Source organism: Alligator mississippiensis, chromosome 12 (genome assembly GCF_030867095.1).
Source record: "Alligator mississippiensis isolate rAllMis1 chromosome 12, rAllMis1, whole genome shotgun sequence".
Lineage (NCBI taxonomy): Eukaryota > Metazoa > Chordata > Crocodylia > Alligatoridae > Alligator > Alligator mississippiensis.
This window is the reverse complement of record NC_081835.1, coordinates 28,238,651-28,258,715: the sequence shown is the minus strand read 5'-3', so window position 1 is coordinate 28,258,715 and position 20,065 is coordinate 28,238,651. Positions and strand designations below refer to the sequence as shown.

At 45.3% G+C, this 20,065-nt stretch overlaps 1 protein-coding gene across 7 annotated transcripts in view; it reads left to right on the top strand.

Annotated features, from left to right (window-relative positions):
* FBLN2 (fibulin 2) overlaps positions 1 to 20,065 on the top strand; it is a 243,105-nt gene that overhangs the window by 25,417 nt on the left and 197,623 nt on the right. The gene's annotated exons all lie outside the window — the stretch shown is intronic.

Genomic DNA, 20,065 nt, shown 5'->3' with positions numbered 1-20,065 from the left:
ATGATTGTATTGCAAAATATCTCCAAGTAATTTGGATTTTGACACATTTATCACTTCTCCAGTTGCATTTTTTTCAGTTTCTTTTTTCCCAAAGGAAAAAGTATTTGATGTGATGGAAAAATGTGTGCATTGTGTACGGGAATAGTGTGTTCTTGGTGAATGCTTCCCTGCTGCAGTAAATTTCTGACTGGAACATAGTCTTCTCTATGAAGACATTACTTGTCATGCCTTACTTAAAAATGACTTGCTAGAAATCTTGAAGTGAATCAACTTCAGATACTAATTTTATCACTGTAGCAGGCTGTTAGCTAGTGATTTCTCAGTGTGCTAGATAGTCTTTTCTATGTGCAGTGATATATGGTATTCCACAAGCAGCTTTCAGTTAATAAAGATTACATCTTCATTGTGGCATGTAGAGTGCACCTCATACAACTCTCATTAATGCCACTAACTGGAGTTGCATGTTCCCCAAGATGAATGCCTGTCCCTATGAATTCCATAATGTCGGGCAGGGTTCCAACACTCATCTAACTCTTTAGTGGGTTTTTTAAGGCACCATTTTTACATACTTTTTAATTTTTGTCTTCTGCATTTGGACCTAATGTATCAATGTTATATAGCTCACAAAGGCTGCAAGTGGATGTCCTACTTATTCCGGGATAAACCCTTGTATCTGATGTAAAGGACAAGCATACAGATGTTCATGTCCATTATCCGATAATTGATTCTAAAACAAGTTTCCCAGGCAAGAGGTAGTAACAGTTTATTCTCAGGATATTGCAAAGTACATTTGTAAAGTTATCCTAGGATTGCATCATTGAATCAATAGCAGAAAATCAGCACTGCATTCAACTACTCACTAAACCCTGATTAGAAGGGTAGCGTGTGTATGCACCCTAATCCCAGGATATTTTTGTTCCGGGACAGCACAAGTACAATTTATTCTGGGACTAATGTAATATCTGTTCCTAGCCTAAAGGAAAACTGTTCAATTTTGTCTCAAAACATTTGGATTAGGTTAGGATTGTATATCTAGTTCTCTTATTGGTAAATCTATGAATTACTCCACAGGCACAGTCCATATCTCACTGAAATTATTAGGAAGACTAATCTAAAATTGAATTACATAGGAATAGGATTATGTCTATTATGAAAGAAGGTCTAGATCATTATATATGTCTTACTGCTTAATACCATGTGTGAAATTTTAGGAAATAAACCAGAAAAAATGTTTTCTTCTCTCTTTAAGAAAAATCCCAGTAAAAAAAGTCTATCACCAGATTCCAAATTATTCCTTACTTCACGTTTGCAAGAAACTATCCAATGTATGCTTTTACTTTATGGAATGTTAAATAGTTTCTGGCATTACTGTGCCCTTGTGGGAAGAACAGATGGTACTCTGAATATATTTTGCTATGGGATAAAATGTTCCAGGTCTTTGACAGATTATATCCATCTGTAAGGAAGAAATAGGATTTGTGTAAAGTAAACATGATAGAATGAAACAATTTCAAGTGAGTTTTGGAAGGAAAAACAAGTTATGTGGATGCATGTTCCTGTGATTGGTCAGGTGATAAGCAAATCTATGGTACTTTTATTTTCTCCTACAGTGGGATACTTTTATTTTGAATGTAAATATATTGTGTTACATAGATACTAATGAGTAGTTTTAAAGAAATTTAAATACTAGCATTTGGAAGGCCATGATCAACATATAACACAGTGGTTCCAAGGAAACATGAACATCTAGTGGTATATTGAAGATTGGATAGGTATTTAAGGCCTATTTAAGGTCTTTATTTAAGGCCTAAGGCATTTTGATCATAAAGCCATGTGAAAGGGAAGCACCAGCATTCAGTTGCTCAGCCATTCATGGCCAGAAGGCAGGACTAGCAACAATAGGGTGGACAGCAGTAGATGTAAATGGAGGCCAATCCCTGAAGGTCCATATCTCTTACTATTCTACTGTTGGTATAGTGCATCATGGTTCCGGTGGTCACACAGCTTTGTATAACTCTTTTTCCCCCCCTGCTTTTAATTTGGTGCCATCAACAAGCTGCAATATCCCTGCATAGTTTGAAAAAGACTGCCATGAAGTGGCATATTAAATGTTTATCTCCTGCAAGTCTTTTCAGTACTTTAACCTAAACTCTTTCCAGACAGTCATATACCACTAAGAAGAGCCAAGAGCGCCAGAAATTGAGTAATTAGAGCATTTCCTTTCCCTCTATCTGTCTGTCATTTGATGGCCAAGGGTTAACAAATTTTTGCAAAAAGGAACTAAAGGTTTGTGACTTGGTCAGATGGGGCATTCATTTAAGTATGCTAGGGCCATCAATCACTAGGCATCAGTTGAGTAGACTGTGTGACTTGCCTAAGGACACACTCAGTATCTGGCAACACAGTGAATTGAATCTGAGACTTTGGTGGCGCAAGCAAGTCTCTAACAACTGGGCAATCCACTTACCCATTCTTAAACAGCCACCCATGCCCTCTGTGTGCATACACCAAGTCAGGACTTCTCCGTACAACTGTGATTTTTAGAAGAGTGTAGGGCACTTAGATGCCTAATCCCGTTAAAATTTGGATACTGAACAACCTCAGGGTCTTCAAAGGCATAGCTGAAGAAAAGCTGTAACAACAACTATTTTGGAAAAAGCAACAGAAGGGTTCAGTGAGCCTAGACCTAGTAGACACAAAGTACTCTGTAGATGGCTAAAATATCTCGAGTTGGAGTTCATGCTTGAAATGACATGTGTACGCAATGACACAAGAGTGTGATAATACCAGTACCGTGTTTCACTTTGACTTGTAGTATGCAGAGAATTGGAGTTTGCAGTCCCTTATACACAAACCGTTGTTCACAGTCTTGTCTATTGCAGCATTCTCTCTATACTTGGATAATTTAAGATGACAATGACAAACTAAGTTTTGGAAGCAATTATGGAAAGAATGTGTAGTTTTCTGTGAAGCCTGTTCTTCTCTTAACCCCACCCCAGCTGGACTTGAACCTGTGACTATGCTGTATAATAGTTTTGAAATAATCGGGATGGGGGGGACCAGGGGATGTGGCACAGGCAACAAAAAAGTCTCTGTACAGGCCTCCCTTGCTGCCAGCAGATTTTAGCTGGTCCTGTAAGTGAAGAGGCTAAAACAACAGGAAGACAAACATTGACACCTTAATGGGAGAGTTCTAGGGAAACTACAAACTGAAGTAGCAAGGAACACTCAGAATTTTACTTTGACTTGAATTGGTATTTTTATGATATGATGGAAGCTGCGTTGTAGTTGCTGTCACTGAGGTTTAGTTATATTGCAATCCCACTCTGTTTTCTGTCCAACTGTATTTTTCTTTTCAGATAGATGGAGGCCCAATTTGCATACCATTTATTTCTGTCTTATTTATTTTATTTTCTCTGTACTCTTTTGATGCTAGACCATGGCTAGCGTATGTGGGACAGAGTGTATATTTGTTCATTCTTTTTTCCTTGTATTAATGATTTATTTCCTCTTGCCTAATTCACCTTATGTTTGTAATTTTCCTCTTCTGGAAAATAAAAGAAGAAAACACTGGCACAAAGTGAAACACTTTATATGGATACTACCAAATTCAAACAAATTATGTCACTAGCCCATATGAGGCTCTGGGACAATTATTAGTTTTAATGAAAATCAGTCTTAAATTAATACTTTGTTTTGTGTGTTCAACAAAAACAAGATGTTGACAGAAATAAGTTTTCTTGCTTAACCTGTATGTTTCTTTGTAACACCAATGCTTATTGAAAAGGTGTGTGTGGGTGTGTGTGTGTGATCAGGGGAGTAGCTGCCATAAGTATATTTACAGTAAGGAGTGAAATTGGGAAACACGTAAGCATCATGGCAATACTGAAGGTTCCAGCTCTGGGCCCCACATAGCTCTGTTGTCTGGATTTGGATCTTTATGAAAATAGAAGCTGTTCTTAAATGTTGTTTTGCAAAAATTCTATTTCCAAAACTGTATTTTATTTTTAAGAGTGTGATAGGATTGATTGGCTGTTTCTGGCCAGCCTTTCATTTGGAAGCTTCCTTTGTTTTCAAAGCACCATACATTACCCCCAAAATGAAAGTTTAATGTAACTTAATTTCACTAAAAATTTTGAAAAACTTATTACATCACACATTAGAATTAAAGCCAACTTTGCAGGTTCATCCTTCTCTTTGGACTCCTTTTCTGCATTTTGAGCAGTTCTACTTTTAGCTGTCAGTTAATGTAGTTCTTTTGTGCAGTAGAACCTGGATTCTTCCCGGGGTTAAGTTTCTTCACAAACTAGCCAAGGGCACACACAACCAATTGTTGAGGTGCTCCAACTGTTTCCAGCAGCTTTTATTTCAAAGGATGCCCCTTCTCAGATCAGTTGTGCTGGACTGCGGCTATACTTCAGCTGATTAGAGAAGTGGTATCTTTTGAAGTAAAAACCACTGTAAGTAGCTAAGTGGCTTTTTATTAAATTGTCAACACATTGTGAACTAAGCAAGTTATACATTCTGATACAAAACCTCCCAATTCTGCTCTACTTGTTAATAAATCAATAGTTTAAAAACAAAATTCAATGGAGGATTGTAAATCACTTATTTATAACACAGACCACAACAGTATTATGTATAATGAGAAAATATGATGTATAACTTGCAAAATAAACCAGACTAAGTCTTCTAACATCATTCTGGTTTATAGGATAAATCTGGGACTAAACCACAAATCATTATAAATGTAAAGAGCTGCATGCATGCATAGAAGGGCAGAGTTTGACCAGAAATATTCAAACCTAGAACTAATCCTATATTTGTATTTGCTAATAAGTGGGTGGCATCTATATGTGCCCCTGACTGCGCAGTTGGTACTGCACAGCCATTTAGTACTTGCTACTAGGGTTGCTTGAAGCTTCAGTCACTGATTCGATTCAGTGGAGATTTGGCCCAATTCAGAGGCCGAATCTCTGAATCTGAATTGAATCAGGAGACCCTTTAATCTCTCTGAATCAAATGAGAATTCTCCAAATTGATTCAGAAAGATTTGATGATTTGGACATAAACACAGCTTTAAATGTTTTTCCTCCATACCTCAAGGTACCAGGTGGCATGTGAATGCTGAGATGGTGGGGTGGTTGGAGAATTCCACAGGAGAATGGGGAGGGGTCCCCATTGTTCTCGGCACCAGACCTGGAAGTGGCCGAGAAGCATCTCCAGTGCACTTCTGGGTCTGCTAGGGAGCATGCTAGGGCCCCGCTCCCTGCACTCCCCCAGGTCAGTGACTGGTGCCTCCTGCATCTGGGGGGGTACCTGGGGTCCCCAATGGCTGATTGCCAAGCTGGGGAGGTATGGGGGGGGGCAGCAGCGTGCTCGGCAGTGGGCCCGGAAGTGGACCGGAACTACTTCCGGTCCACTTTTGGGTTTTCCACTGAGCACATGGGGGGGGGGGTGCCCTGCGCTCCTATGGGCCGCTCCATCCGCCCCACCATCGCAGCATTCACGAGCTGCGCCTGGTACCTCAAGATATGTAGAAAAAACATTTAAAGCTATGTCTATGGCTGAATGTCTGATTTTTCAAATCATGATCGAATCTTCAGAGTCGGGTTCAGGCGAATCAAATTGGGACAGTGATCCGAATCAACGAATCTAATCGCTGTTCCCAATTCGGGCTGAATCCAAATCGAATATGACCCATTTTGCGCACCCCTTCTTACTATTGTGCAGTCCCAATGGCGCACAGATTTTTGACCCTACTGCTCAGTAGCAATGAGCCTACTATGCAGTAGGTTGTTACTACTGTGCAGTAGCAGTGGTGTCATGGTTAGTGCCTGCCTACACTGTGTTGCCGTAGCAATGAGCTACGTTGCTGTACAGCTATGGCGATGTAGCGTCTGGTGTAGACACACCCAGTGTATCTAATTCTGCATAGCACACAGGACAAGACACTGTCCTTGTCCCAAGAAAATTAGCATCTAAGTTGATGATCTTTCTCAGATACTCTGGGTCGGGTTCAAAGCCTGTTTAAATTAATGGAAGGTATCCAGAAGCTAGGTTTCCATAAGCACTAGCAGATAATTGACTGACTGTGGCCTCCTGTTTGGAAAATAACATTCCAGAGAGAGTAGAAGAGGGAGAGGGTATGTATGTTAAATTAACAGACTCAATGGGGGAAAAATGGTGACAAGCAAAACTCTGGGAGTCTAGAAAGAGTGGGTGAAGAAATAACTTGGGATTGGGGTAGCTGCCTCATGGAGCAGGGAATGTATGTGGATTGTTGGTTTGTGGACGTGAACACACTTTCTGGGAACTATAAGAGAATGATTCCAGGAAACGTGAGATTCTGCAACAGGATGAAGAACTAGACTTTGATGCAGAGAAGATAGGTGGAGAGAGCTATGGGTGATTAATGTCTTTCTGTGGTTAGTAAAAAGGACTTCGAGTTGGACAGTGATATAGGATTGTCTGAGATGAATAGGAATAGAATAAGTCAGTATAATGGTAGTGTTAATGATTCATAACACAAAAATCTAAGTTAGTGCATAGGCTAACTTTGATCCAAAAGTAACAGCAAGCTGAGTTGTGAAGAAGAAAAAAAAATTTCATTTCATACTAAGATTATAATTTGAAGTAAAAATAAGTAAATTAGGATTAAAATAATAGTTCGAAAGCTACTCATTAAGCAAATACTTTGGTCTTTGTATAGCAAGGCTGTCAAACTGGCAGCCAATGGCATGTAGTCCATGAGCGGTTATAACATGTGGGCCCCTGTAGCCGCCTCTTCCAGTGCATCCAGAGCTGCCCAGGAATTGGCAAGCAATACGGAGGGAGCCACCTTCACAGCATGTGGCCTGCCCTGTGCCACAGCGTGTGGCCTGCCCTGTGCCACACTGAAGTTGAGCAGTAGTACTTCATAGCGTAGTTACATGTGGAGATGTCAAAGCAGTTCACGAAGTTAAGTGGCCATATTCACTTGATGTATTAATGGAGCCTGGCTCTTAAATGGTAGGTGCTCAGCACAGCACCTATGCAAATACTGATGTTTTAGTTTGGCTCCTTGAACCAAAACATCGCCAAAAATTGGTTTGGAGAAAGCCAAAATGAATTTGTGTGCATGTGTATTTTGACCAGAATGTTCCGTTTGGTCAAAATGCCTATTCTTCCTAGACAATTTTATTAGAAAAACAAAAAGTAAGGGGACAATATCCAATGTAGAAGTAACAGGCACATGCCTGACCCGCCTCCGCACCAAGGCATGGGTGGCTGGGCCACCCATCAAACCAGTGCTGCACTGACTGGAAAAGCCCCGCTAACTAGCAGCAACAGGCTAAAAGTGGGCCAGAAGACAGGCTGGGCCACTGGAATCAGGCCCAGACTCTCTCCCAATGGCTGAGAGTTGTCTGGAGTCAACCCAGTTATTTCCCTGGTTGAGGGGGCACCTAGAAAAAAGCCACCCACTTTTTCTGTGGCTGGAGCAGCCAGGGAAGAGCCAGATACCCTCCTCTCCACCAAAGGAGAGCTGGCCGCTCTCCCCACTGCTGGACCACTGGGGACACAGCTGGACACCCTCCTCCCACTCTTGTCTCAATCTTACTGTTGCTGAGCTTTCTAGCTTGGGGCCCACTGTTCAGGGCCACAAGCTCCTGACTCAGTTTTGGTCATAGCCTGTGACCCCCAGGTTCCAGGCCCAACAATAACCACTACATAGGGAGTTAGGGACTTTAAGACCTGATTTCCCCCTGCCGTCCTCCTGCCTTATAGTCTGGACAACCCTGGTGTCATTCAGTCACAGAACCTACTGTATTCCTCACCCTGTATCCACTCAGCTTAATTTCAAGTTTGGGGTGTCCCCAGACACCTCCTTTCAGTGGTCTCTATCTCCCCTACAGGTGCAATCCAGTCCTCTGGGGAAAAATGAAAACCACAAAATGAAAGTACTGGTCCTGGCTCAAAGAAATGTCGCACATAGGGTTTGCCACACCCCTTTGTGTTGGGCTCCAAGTAGAAAAAAAACAAAAAAGAAAATATCCAAGGTACTCAGCTTGCTTCCTGTGCAGGTCCTCAGCTTCTCTTTACTCAGGGGTCCCTCCTGAATCCTCTCATTGCAGTCTGGCTTGAGGCTCCTCTTGCCACAGTCTGAGCTCTGGTCTTCACACCTCTCTGAGAAGGTTCAGTCCTTGACGGCTTCTGCAGCCAGGCTGTCCCTTCCTGGTCTGGGGCTCAGGCTTATGCAGGGTGCTCTGGACCCCTCTGCTTCTTCCCCCTGGGTCATTAGGGTCTGCCTGTCCCTGGACCGGGTGTTCATTTTGCTTCAGGCTCTTCTACCTGTGAGTTTGCCCCTGGCATCACCATAGGGGCACAGGTAGAAGGCGCACAGAGATGAAGTAGAAGGAAGAGGAGGTGAGGGTGATCAGAACCACGGAACAAGGAAACCGGGGTGTGACAGTGCTGCCCCAGGGGTGCAACCTCTGTCCAGACTGTTTTTTCTAAGGGAGTCCTGCTTCTTGCCAAGAAAAAGGAGAACTGACCTCTGCAAGAGGCAACAGGATGGGTTTCAACAGTGCAAGGTACTGCACCTGGGGATGAAGAACCATCACAATACCTACAGGTGGGGGCACTCCCTTCTCATCAGTGCAGAGGCAGAAAAGTATCTTAGAGTCATTATTGATGCCAAAATGAACATGGACTGACAGTGTGGGGATGCAGTCAGGAAGGCCAACTGGACCTTGTCATGCATCCACAGATGCATCTCAAGCAGGTCCAAGGAGTTGATCCCCCCCCCATGTGACAGTGGTCAGGCTGCAGTTGGAGTACTGCATCCAGTTCTGGGCACCGCACTTCAGGAGGGATGTGGACAACATGGAGAGGGTCCAGAGGAGGGCCACCGGCAGGATCAGGAGTCAGCAAGGCAGGCCCTATGAGGAGAGGCTAAGGGACCTGAACCTGTTCAGCCTCCACAAGAGAAGGCTGAGGCGGGATCTAGTGGCCTGTTACAAACTAGTCAGAGGGGACCAGCAGTCATTGGGGGAGTCCCTGTTCCCCCGGGCACTACCAGGAGTGACAAGAAATAATGGTCACAAGCTGGCAGAGGGTAGATTCAGGCTAGATATTGTAGCCCTGTGGGGTCAGGCCAAATCTCAGGATCTCAATATTGTGCTGTTAGACAGGAGGGTGTGACACAATTGCACATATACAAACACACAAATCAATTAGGTTCATACACACACACTACCAGCTCAGGCACATATACATCCAAACCAGCCTAGGCACATGCATACGTATCACCAATTCAAGCACATACACTATACACCCCAAAAGTTAGACACAGATCACTAATTCGTATATCATGCACACGATGCCATATATACACACACTCGCCAGTTCACACACACACACAACCCACCTACACATACACACAGGTAAGTTCCTAACTTGGATGGTACAATGTGTATGTTTGTGCTTAGGGTACCTGGGATACTTGGGGGAAGGTTCAGGTGAGAGAGAGAGAGAGAGTTAAAGTGTAGGAAGTGAAAGTTGCCAGAACTGGGATTAGAACCAGTAGACTACAGAGAAGCTGGCTGAGGAACTGAGGCTTGGGTTTACCTAAGGTAGACTGGGACTGGAAACTGAGGCAGACAGCTGAGATATTGGGGGGGGGCAGATAAGTGGTGGCAAGGAGGAGACAGCTAGGAAAGAAACTGAGGCAGAAACCTGGTTGCTCAGGGGAAAAGGAAAAGGCAGTGGGGATAAGACAGTGGCAAAGAAACAGGGGGTTTGGAGGCAGAGAGGCGCTCAGGACAGGTGTTGGAGGTGGCAGTGAGCCAGAAGCGGGAGAGGGAGAAATGAGACGGAAATTAGAGGGGCGAGGAGCAGAGATTGGAGCAGGACCAAACCATAGTAAAGCAAAACCCAACTTAGGGGTCCAAATAACAGTTTTATTACACAGACAACACACTACACATCCCCATGAAGTTATTGGTTCTCTCTCTCTCACTCACTCACTCTGGCAGCAGGAGAAAGAGACTCAGTGGAAGGGCTGGAGTCCAGTTAGGGAAGACAAGCAGAGTCCAAGTCCTTGGTTGAAGAGGGGGTGGGGGGTGATAGCTACCTATCCAGGCTGGAAAGGGGTCCTTGTCCAGTAGGTGTTGTCCAGAGGGGGGTCGCCGGCAGGGCCTCTGGGTGGATAGGTGGTGTGGCATGGTGCTGGTCCAGATGGAGAGGGCATCCCACTGGGTCTGTCTTCACTGCCCCTTTTTATAGGGGCAGACCTTGTGTGACCCTAGTGACAGGAGGCATGCCCAGGCAAGGGTCAGCCCCTGGTGTACTGAGCATGTGTGCTCCATGCAGGGATGTGCAGTTTCGGGTGTCTGTAATGGTGGGGTACAATGGTAGAGTTGCTGGTTCTGCAGGGTCTTTTGTCTTTCAAATGCTTGGTTCTTGTCTCTGTTTCTAGGTGAGGTCCATGGTTCCTGGATGAATCAATGTGAGGTGATGGCCTGGTCATTACAGGCCATTCAGTAGAGGCCCGCTACCATTGTATTTCAATCATTCCCAATCACTCTCATCCAGGAACCAATTTACATGGGAGTGGTATGTGACTCATATAGTTGCAACACGGGATGCCCAGGCAAAGGACACAAGATGGAGGCTTGACATATAAAATGGAAACTTGACATGACTTTGGTTCACTTACAAACACAGCCTAAACCATACAATATCCATATGAAACAATAAATATCAATACAGAAATGATAATAATACAATATACAACAGTAAAAATCAATACAAACCTAATAATAATACAATATAAACCAGTGGATATCCAAAACCAAAAACTTGCTACCAAAATAAAAATGTTAAAGCATATCCTAAGTCTGAGCTTGTTTATGCTTGTCTAAAGGGAATATAGAGGGAGAGAGAGAAAATCCAGAAATAATTGGGGAAGGGAAGGGAATGCATATGTGTGTGCGCGCGCATGTGTGTGTATATATTGTGTATATGTTTGTGTATATATACACGTGTGTGTGTATATATACACGTGTACGTGTGTGTATACATGTGCGTGTGTCTATCTATCTATCTATCTATCTATCTATCTATTAAAAAAGAAAAATGGGGGGTTTTGCTACAATGTAAGGAGGCACTACTTTACTGTCAGGGCGGCTAGGATCTGGAACCAACTTCCAAGAGAAGTGGTGCTGGCTTCTACCCTGGGGATCTTTAAAAGGAGGCTGGATGAACACCTTGCTGGGGTCATTTGACCCCAGTACTCTTTCCTGCCATGGCAGGGGTTCGGACTTGATGATATGCTCAGGTCCCTTCTGACCCTACCAACTATGAAACTATGAAACAGTACCTCACCTATCTGAAGTGTCTGTCCTGTTAGGCTTTTTTTCTGTCCCAAAAGTCCTATTGGGATGACTGTTATGGGGTCCAGATTGGGAGCTCCTCCACCCCTATGCTCCCACCTCAGGCCTTCATATAACTGTCCACAACAAGAACTCAGGCTGTGGGCATAGCGTCTGCTGGACACCAGCTCACTGAGCGTGCCTGGAAAGACCCTTAGCTGTGAGTCCCTGGTTTCATACTGGGGATCCCCTATACTCCGTCCTCTATGAAAAATAAAGAAATGTAGGCAGCTTAGCTGACTCTCACCTGCTTCCAGTGTGGGTCCCATGGTCTGTTGTTTGGGATCGCTTCTCTTCACTTCTGGTGTCTTCTTATTTCTGTTCTCTGAGGGTTCCCTGCAGTTAGTGCTCTAACCAGCTGCTGCTCACCATCCCTGCTGAGGAACCTGTGTTGGGTAAATTGCAGGTCGGCTCTGGGAAGCCCAGAACAGGGGATTCCTCCTACTAAGTCAGAGGAACTTCCATCCCCAGCCAGGGCTTCCACTGGCTGCCGGGTGTCTCTGCCTCTTGCTTCTCAGCTGCACAGCAGACATTGCCTGCCTGGTACCATGGCACTTGGTACTCTGGCCACATTGGCAGTTGCCGGGGAAGACTTTTGCTGCTGTGCAGGTAAGGGAGAGCGTGCAAGTGGGGGCCTCCCTTCTTCTGCCCCTCTCACTCTATTACACAGGGACCTTAGTCCAGGGAAAGGATGCACTGTCAGACACACAAAGGTGAGAGGACAAAGGGGGAGGGAGGGAGGGAGGGAGGGAGGGAGGGAGGGAGGTGAAGAGTGGAAAAGGGCCAGGTATCTTTGGATCCCGTTCCTGGGTAGGGACCCTGTTACAGCAAGCAATAGAATTGACCCAGTGTCTCAGCTCTTACCTTTCAAATAGGTTTGGAACCACCAAAAGTACACTTTTTGACATATTTACTATTTGTTTGTGGGAACAAGGTAATGTACACATTTCTAGTCAGCACTTTCTGAGTCAGGACATCTTTAAGATAGCACCTAAAATCATCAGTCACTTATGAAAATATTTGCCTCTAAGCATTATCTCCTCCAATTCTAAAATGTATGGATACATCCAGAGAAAGATTAGATAACCCTACCCTTATGTAGTGTTCTTCATATTATGGCAATAAGCATGGTATCTGAGAGTGTTGCAAGGCAGCATTAACTGAGATGATATGTTGCTTGTTGTCTCCATCCTTGCCCTTGGTACAGAACTATGAAGTGGAGTGCTTTTGTTTTCGTGTTTTAAATGGGTATATAAGAGAAAGCAAGGTTGCAGAAACAAGCCTTGCACTTAGAGTAGAAGGAGATGGTACTAACTTGTGAGGGGTGTTCATTCTGCATGTTTGAACCTTCCCTTGAAAGAGCCTCATCATCCACACAAATGCATGTTACCTATATCGTAAAGAATTCCATTGTGCCAGGAGAGTAAAGTTTTTGATCTTGACCTTCATCCCAGAGCTTTAGTTAGACTTTCTTCTGTCTTGAGCCCAGGCCATGAAGTATTTGGGCAAAGATGTTTAAGGCTTTGAACTTGTTTTGAAATTCTGTGGGAAGCCAATGTGGCAATGAAGCTTGTGTTTCTGGTAGGCTGCACTGCTTCAGTGACATGCTGTAGTGTCCTGCACTGGTTGACTTTTTCTAGGTGCTGAAGGCTTTGTGCCTATGCATTGCTCTAGTCAAGCTGGGAGGTAACGAAAGTGCAAAAAACTGAAGCAAGGTAATTGTCTGCCAGGTTGAGAGAGATTCTGAGCAAACTGGAGATGACAAAAAGTGGTGTTTGTAGAAGCTGCCTTCTGAAAACCTAGCAGTAGCAAGAAATAGCAACAGTTACAGGTTGAATTTCTCCAGTTGAGCTAGCATGTCAGTGGCTGCAAACTCTTCAAATATGTTTTCATCTTCCCCATCAGCATCACTTCTGTCTTGCTTGTGTTTTAATATCAGACAGGTGTTGCTCATTGATGAGCTGATCTTATTTAAGCCCTGAGCCATCATGGCAGTAGTGGTGTAGCCATGTGGTGAGAATAGGTAAGCTGTGTGTCCTCAACATATTGCTGACTTTTAAGCCCATGCAGTAGCTGTAGGTGGATATTAAACAGAATACCCAGATGTTCTTTTTGGAATACTACAAATAAGGGCTAGTGCTAGTTCCATAGCTATCTTGCAGTAACTGTTGATAGCACCTCAATAGCAGGGATGCAAACTGTTCATGTTCTTGAATGAACCCCTACCACCTCTGTCAGGTGAGATAACCATTTTCCTGTTCGCCCTGGGATACTGCTATCTGTTCTCTGTCCATTGATGGAAGGAAATTTGTCCATCAGCCCTACTAGAGCTGTTTCAGTCATATGTATTTGGCCTTTCCTGACCTCTGTGAGCTTGCCCAGGAATAGAAAGTTTGACACTGGGTAGTAATTAGCTAGAATAGATGTTATCGAGGGTGCATAGTTAGGCTATTACAGTATGTGTTTGGAGGAAAACAGAATTTTCTTCTCTGGGTATCACTGACTCTTTTGTTCAGGGGTGGCATCAGTGCCTTACGATTCTCTTGCAGGCCAGGAAAGTTCTGGGTCAGTTTCACAAGCCTTGGATTGTGACTTTTGGGTGTCCTAAGAAGTAAATGCACTGGACTGGGGGAATCCAAATTGGTTGTTCTTTGATTAGCGTAGAAAGAGTGCATCCATGATAACTGAGAAGGTTTCTTCTGAATGTGTAGAATCAGCGAAGAAGGATGATAACTCTGCCTGGTGCTTGGTGATTTGTGCTCAGTTCAGATGTAGGTTGTAAGCTGGGAATTGATGTTTTCTGACTTGGAGAACTCCTGGGGCAGGATATAGCAGTTGATAGAAGGCTCTTTTGGCCTGTAATTCAGCCTCAGCATAGGATTTTGGCTGTTTTACTACTAGTATCAGGTTTTATTTTTCACCACCAGCACTTGGGTATCTATCTTTCATTTTTTTCTTGTGACATAGAGCAATAGGAGGGAAGAGGGCCCAGAGATGCATTAACGTATGGGCCCAGGGGCCCCCTGGGTGCTTGGGTTTCCTTGGGAAATGGTGGGTTTCCCCTTGCAGGTGGGCAGCATTTTAGCCTGCAAGGGGTCCTGCTTGGGGCAGCTGGGAGTGAGCTGCAAGGGTGCTGTACGCATGTGTGCGGCCACGTGTGCGCATGTGGCTAGGAATACAGCTGAGCTGTGTGGAGAGCAGCTCCTTGTAGGTAAGTTTATGGAGGGGAAGGGGCATTGTGGGGGGGAGATCAAGGCCCCCACAGTGAGGGAGGGGGTGGGGGCAATGCCCAGCAAGTGTGGTGTTTGGGATCTGGGGCTGGGTGGGGAGTGAGGTGGAGCTGCCGGATGGCTTATTCAGAGGGTGTAGGAGGGGGAGAGGGGATGGCTTCCCTCTGATATGCGCACTGCCCAGGGGAGGCATGGGAGGATCTGCACCCCCCCTCCAGTATTTGTGTGCAGGGCAGATGCAGGCTGCTCCCTGTGGACTCGGGGCTCCCTGCTCTGCTGCCTTTCCCTTGGGAGCCCCATGCCGGCTGCATGCTCCCCGCCTGCCTGGCAGCAGTGGGGGCAGTGAGTTGTGCCTCCTGCTGCCAGGTGGGCAGGGAATGCGTGGCTGGAGTGGGGCCCCTAGGTCAAAGGCAGCAGAGCGGGAAGCCCTGAGCCCATGGTGGACAGCTTGTGTCCTTCCTCGTTCTACTTGGCTTCACTCCAGCCATGGCAGGGGGGAAAGAGGGCAGGGGCAGGGAGGAAAGGTGGGTATGTGTCACCCGCAGCCTGGCTGGGTCCATTCAGCTTCCTCTGTGGGTCATGGAGGTCCATCCAGCCCTTGGCATCAGCAGCACCAGGAGGGGAAGGGGCCCCCTCCTCCACTGGAATTCCAGCTCCTGGGACCTGGGGCCCAGCTGCTGGGAAGGAGTGGCACAATACATTCATGCTTATAATGTGGTGTGGGGGCTTCCAATTTTCTGTTTGCCCAGGGCCCCAGTAAATCTTAATCTGCCACTGCGAGGGCCAGCAGCTCAGTGTTGAAGTTAGGGCACAATAATAATGATTTTCCAGATCCTAAATTTCTCATTCTATGGGCAGACCATTGTTGTCCTTTTAGCAGGCATTAGAATTTGTTGGTATTCTTGTGTCTTTGTGATTGAATCAGGATTTGAAGGTTTTCTGTTGCCTGGAAGCTGGAAAGTCTCTTGCTTCTTCTTTAATCTAGTGATAGTTTGTCCAAGACAGTGCCTGGATCTTAACATTTTTAATCTTGGCTTCTAGGTTGACAATCAGATCTAGGGTGTAATTTTGCTGCATGGGTTGGACAAAGGTGTACTGTTAGAAATCTTGAGGAGGAAAGAGGAGGTTTGGGTTTTTCCTAGAGGTGCACCGATATATTGGTCACGTATCGGATCGGTACTGATAGAAGGAACATTAACATTATTGGCTGTTGGCTTTTTTTTGGCTGGTGTAGCTGCTAATGTCACCAAAAATATTGTGTGCATGCACGCAGTCACATACATGTACAGGGCCAGGAATGTAGCCTGACAGCTTGGAGAGCAGCGTCCTGCCAATAAGGCTGTGGGGGAGGGGGAAGGGGCATGGGGGATGGAAGAAGCATGCAGGGGATAGGTCGAGGCCCCCACAGTGAGGGAGGGAGTAGGGCAGGGGCTGGGGCAGGGATAGGCACTGCTCAGCCAAGGCGGTGCATGGGAGCCCAGGGCAGGGTGTAGGATGGAGCTGTGGGCGGCTCGTCCAGGGCTGTGGAGGCGGAGTGAAGTGGGGAGCGGGGTGCTGCGCACATCCCTGGGGGAGGCATGTCCCCTTGGGTTTGTGTGTGTTGTGAGGGTGGGATGCCCACTTTTGACTCTGAGCCAGGGGCAGCACCAGCCTCTTCCCAGTTGGGCGGGGCTGGGCAGGGATGAGCTTGGAGCAGGCAGGAGTGGGGTGGGCTCAGCTGCAGGTAGTGGTGGTAGCAGTGCTGGGAGGGGTGGCTACAGGGGGGCACAGGCAGGGGGTGTGTGACTGGTGCAGGGCTCTTGAGGGAAAGGCAGCAGAGTAGAATGCCCCAAGCAGGGGCACTGGAGGGAGTTTGGGGGGCTATAGCCCCATGCAGCTGACTCCACCCCGTTCCTGCCTGCTCTGAGCCCAGTCTCCGCCAGCCCCCGCCCCCCAGGAAGAGGCTGGCACTTCCCCTGGCCCTGAGCCTGCAACAGGCAGCCTGCCTCCACCCCGTGCACAAATCTGGTGAGGGGGAAGCACATACAACCTCATACCTGCCCCAGGGTTCCACTCAGCAGCAGGGAGCTGCACCCCCTTTCCACTCTGTGCACCCATGTCTAAGCTGCCTGTGGCTCTGTCCTGCTCCTGGCCCCATGGTCCCATTCACTGCCCTGGTTGGGCAGCCCCTGTTCCTGCCCTTGCCTCTGCCCCATTCCCTCACTGTGGGTCCTCGATCCGTCTCCCCACCCCACCATGCTCCTTCCCTCCCCCACTCCCCTTCCCCCCACAGACTTAGCGGCCGGGTGCTGCTTTTCAGGTTGCTAGGGTGCATTCCTGTAAATCGGGTATTGGATCGGTATTGGCTGATATGGCTGATTTATAGCTATCGGTATTGGCTAAAAATATATTGGTGCACCCCTAGTTTTTACATCTAGAATCTTGTTTTTTATGTGTTCAGAATCTTTCAGCAGAAGTAGTCTGGTGTATTTTGTTGCCATCACCACAGTAAAGATTGGTTATCTCCTACTAGAATCCTTTAGTCTGTATGTGGGTATGGGTATATGTGTATATATAAAAACAAGCTTAAAATCTGTTCGTTTCATTTCTTTTGTCAGGCACCTTTCTTAGAACTGATCTTTAAAAAGATTAATGCATTGTCAAATGCTGCCTTATCCTGCCACATATGTGGTATGTTGAGTATGAAGAAAGGGCTTATGCCGTTATTCAGGCAGTTATGAAGTATCCACTGATGCAGGCTACACTGGATACTTCATTGCTGATGAAGTCATGAATTCTTTGTTGTTGGGTGGTAGATTTCATGTTGATTGGTTCCTGTCTGCTTCTAGGCTCTCTCTATGAAAAGATCCTGTGCAGTGCATAGATGTTAGATATCTGGGAGCTGGTTTCTTTTCACAGGGGATGCACCACCATGCTTAGGGGGTGCACGTGCACCCCTTACGCATCGCCAGTGAATTGTGCCCAAGCCTCATGCTCAGTTCATTAAGCACAGTACAACTTAATTAACATTTCTTAGACAGCTTTTCACAAGCTCTGCAATTCACTAAAGAAGCAACACAGAATTGAATATGGGAGGGTCTGTATGAGTAACTTCTATTAGCTACATCTGGCAATATTGTTTCTGAATGACAGAAGTTTAAGCGAAATAGTTATGCATGCATCTTTTTACATTTCTGTAGCCAACAAACCAAATTAATTCCATTATTCTTTATGGAAAGTGTGTGTAGGAGCTGCTTCCACTGATGGGTTACATCTGTGGTTGCAGACTGATTAGCAGGATGATAGATGCAGGTTTCAGTTGCAGGGATTTCACTTCCATTCATGAGGAACAATTTGAAGATTTGTTTCCAGCACATTTTATTTATGCATTAAAACTTTCAAAGTCATCAGCAAATGGTAGGCTTTGATTTCCATTTGTTTAATGCTTGTGATAATTAACATTTCAGCAAGAACATTCTAACCAAATGTTCTAGTTTGTCCCCCTTTACAATAATACTTTTTTCCTTTTAGCTAAAAACTTTAATTGGTATTTATAATAACCCTGCATTGGGAGTATTATTTTCAGCAGTCTTGGAGGGAGCAGGTTGTTTGGGAGTGAGCAGTGACTCATGTTGCTTTATCTCCACTTAAAATTAACATTGTCTTCCACAGTGTGCCTGTTTCATCTTCCATGGCTAGTGGTCTAAGTCAGGGGTGGGCAAAATGCAGCCCGGGGGCCGGATGCAGCCTGCCAGGCCATTCTATCTGGCCTGTGGTGCCCCTAAAAAATTTAGAAAATTAATATTAATCTTCCCTGAGCTGCCTGTCATGCAGCGCTTGATGGCTTGCTGAAACTCAGTAAGCGGCCCTCTGCCCAAAATAATTGCCTGACCCTGGTCTAAGTTCATTGAGTGCCTGAAGATTTGAATAATTGTCTGGGGCTTGCATGGGAATGCCTGTCCTCTTCTTCCAGTAGTAAAAATATTTGGGAAAACAGGCAGCAGATTGGTATAACAAGTTAAGTAGGCTGCGAAAGCTAGGAAGTAAAGATCTTGCCCTTATCCATCCTTTGTTGTGTAATTGACTCCTTTGGGGAGATATGGGGGCAAAATAAGGGAAGTGACTTTGTAAACTCAGAGTACTGCATAATGCCAGGATTTCTGTTTGGAGGTCCAGACAGAAATTGTAGGGAACTATTATACCTTGGTATAATGCACCGTGGTATAATTGAAGGCATACCTCAAGGAAATGGATGCTTGGCATCAAGAGTTGGGAGGAGCTGGCTGCTAATCAACTCCAGTGGTACAGCAATCTCAACCAAGTGGCAGCCCATTTTGAATTAAAGTGTCTTGTCCTTGAAGCAGAGAAGAGAAAAGAACAAGGAAGAGGGGAGGAATCCCAGCTTTCAGTCTACTGTCCCCTGCAGAAAGACCTGCAATTTCTGTGGGTGGATCTATGGCTCAGAGGTTGGACTCTTAAGTTACTTCAAGACCCACCAATGAGACATGATAGAGATCAGTATGGAATTGAGGGATTGCTGGTACATTATATTTTTGTTTAGATTTTGCCCTTAGCTGCTCTGTTCAGACACCTCAACAGTCTAGTAAATGGCAGCTTAATTCTTGTGGATTTAGAAATTGCTGGCATAGGGAACAGGCTTAACGTTCAAAATCTTCAGCCACCCATCCCTTTCTACCAGAATGGAGACCGTTCAGAGAAATCTAAGAGTATCCCTTTCCTCATTAAAATAAAATAGTGTGTGGCTGTTGGTCAGTGTGATGAGCAGTGATCTCAGTGTACCAGAAACTTACATTATTTTGCAGGCACCATGAGGTGATTTTGCACATACTTGTATGGGTTTTGTCTTGAGTTTGTGGAGCAGCATGAGAAATAGGACAGGTGCATTTATTTGTAATTTAAACAAGTGGGTAGCGGAGGCTGGTACGGTGGACTATTTGGAGGTGGGAGGAAAATGTTATCTGCAGCAGCGTTCTGGCAAGATGTGATCAGGTGAGACTGAATTTATAAAGGCAAAAGAAAAGCAAGTTGCATTAACTGAGACACAAGATGATGGAGGCCTGGACAAGAGTTTTAGTAGCTGATGGAAAGATAAGGCTGTTTTTGAGATCTGATACAGAAAGAATCTATAAGGTTAATTTGGCAACCAAGACCCAGAGAGAGGCCAGAGTGAGAGCTGATGCAAAGACTACAGGCCTGTGTGATAGGTAGAATGATGATGTTGTCCAGAGTGGTGTGGTGGGAGTATTTAGAACTCTACTGTAGTCATGTGTCGCTTAAGCTGATGGCTAATCTTCATGTGATGTCATAGAAACAAGCTCAGGTTTTAGTTTGGGCACATGGAGATTGGTGTGGAGCAGAGAGAAAATCCACGTGAAGATAATAGTTGAATCTGTGCTCCCCGAAAAAATTATTCAGAGATAA